The sequence below is a fragment of the Mandrillus leucophaeus genome, unplaced genomic scaffold, assembly GCF_000951045.1.
Source record: "Mandrillus leucophaeus isolate KB7577 unplaced genomic scaffold, Mleu.le_1.0 Scaffold13, whole genome shotgun sequence".
Classification (NCBI taxonomy): Eukaryota; Metazoa; Chordata; class Mammalia; order Primates; family Cercopithecidae; genus Mandrillus; species Mandrillus leucophaeus.
The window spans coordinates 8,181,588-8,183,616 of NW_012101254.1; the positions used below are offsets into that span (position 1 = coordinate 8,181,588).

The 2,029-nt window shown below is 51.7% G+C and overlaps 1 pseudogene; it reads left to right on the forward strand.

Annotated features, from left to right (window-relative positions):
• The window catches only part of LOC105534039, a 6,962-nt pseudogene that overhangs the window by 3,140 nt on the left and 1,793 nt on the right, over nt 1–2,029 (forward strand).

A 2,029-nucleotide genomic window follows, 5' to 3' on the forward strand; every position in this document is an offset into this window, starting at 1 on the left:
GACAGCTCTAACCCTGGCTCAGGAGCTCTAGACAGTTCTAACCCTGGCTCAGGAGCTCTGGACAGTTCTAACCCTGGCTCAGGAGCTCTGGACAGTTCTAACCCTAACCCAGGAGCTCTGGACACTTCTAACCCTGGCTCAGGAGCTGCCTTCAGGACAGTTGTGACACTCAACCCATCCCGTTCGATGGATTAATCTTGCCCAAGCCCAGTCCTGGCCAAGGCCCCTGCTACCATAAAACCTCCTATGGCTCCTCACGCTCAGCGCCCCCCATGACTCAGGCCCCATGACCTTCAACCTGGTCTCTCCTCACACCCTCAGGGCACAGACAGTTTATGTTTCCAAAGCCAACCCTGCGCCCTCCCATCCCCACGCCCTCACTGGCTCAGGATGCTCTGGTGTTGTTGCTACAGGAGGAGTGCAAGGGGGGAGACCATGCTTATCCATGCCAGCATGGGCGGTGTGGGCACAGCTGTCATCCAGCCGACCAGGCTGTTCAACGCCGTCCCCCCGGTGACCATGAGCTCCAAGGAGAACATTCAAATGGCGCAGAAGCTGAGAGGCTGGGTGCTGCAGCTGGGTTCGATTATAAGAAGCAGGGCTTCTCTGAGGGGGCTCTGAAGGCCACACAGGGGGTGTGTGTGTGTGTGTGTGTGTGTGTGTGTGTGTGTGTGTGTGTATGTTTGGAGGTTTTGTCCATGTGTTTGGAGGGTGTGTGTGTGTGTGTCTTTGGAGGGTATGTGTGTATGGGCCTGTGTGTTTGCAGAGTGTGCGTGTGTGTTCGGGCCTGTGTTTGGAAGGTGGGTGTATGTGTGCATGTACACGGGCCTGTGTGTTAGGAGGGTGTGAGGGGGGCCTGTGTGTTTGGAGGGTGTGTGTGTGTGTGTGCGGGCCTGTGTGTTAGGAGGGTATGTGCATGTGTGTGTGTATGTGCATGTGCACGGGCCTGTGTGTTTGGAGGAGAGCCCAAGCTGATCCTGACTCCCTGGCTTAACCCTCCCTCTCTTATCCTATCCTCTCCCCTTCATAACCTTTCCTCCTCCTTTCTCTCCTCTATTAGTAGCTATCTATTGCTGCATAACAAATTACCCAAAACTTAGTGGCTTAAAACAATGCATATTATTATCCCCACCATTTCTGTGGGTCAGGAATCTGGGAGCAATTCAGCTGGGTCCTTCAGCTCCAGGTCTCTCTCAAGGCATCAGCCAGGCCCGTGGTCATTGCCAGGCTCACCTGGGGAGCAATCGGCCTGCAAGTTCACTCTCATGGCTGTCACAGGCTTCAGGTTCTTGTCAGATGTTAGCCAGAGACATCAGTTCCTTGACATATGAGCCTCTCCGTAGGGCAGCATGAAACATGGCCAGTGGTTTCCTTAAGAGAGGGCAAGCAAGAGTGAAAGAAAGTATCCCATGTCCCTTAGGGAAGCCACCACCTTTTGGTGACCTAATCTTGGAAGTGACATCCCATCACTTCTGCCACATCCTTCTTGTTAGAGGTATGCCTGTAAGTCCAATCCACACTCAAAGGGAGGGACCGGAAGGTGTAAATACTGGAAGGTAGAGGGTCATCAGGGGACCACTCTGGAGGCTGCCTGCCACATCTTCCTTCTCCTCCTCTGCATCCCAACCCTCTCTTCTTTCTCCTTTACAATCCCCACTCTCTACTGCATCTTTTACAAAGCCTGAAGATGGTCTAACCAATGGAAGCAAAATTATTAATTAGAACTAGAAAATATGTACCAAGGAAAGAAGAAAAAAACATGTTCATCATAAAGGTTAGTACAATAACTGTGAGCAAGTATTATGCATGATTCTGAGCTTTCTGGATGCCCAGCGAAGGAGGGGGAGGAAGAGAGAAGAAGAAGGGGAAGAGAAGGAAGAAGAAGGAGAAGAAAAAGAAAGAGGAGAAGGAGGAGAAAGAGGAGGAGAAAGGGGGAACAGTAGGAGAGAAGGAGAAGGGAAAGGGGAAGAAGAAGGAAAATGAGGAGGAGGAGGAGAAAGGGAGAACAGTAGGAGAGAAGGAGAAGGGA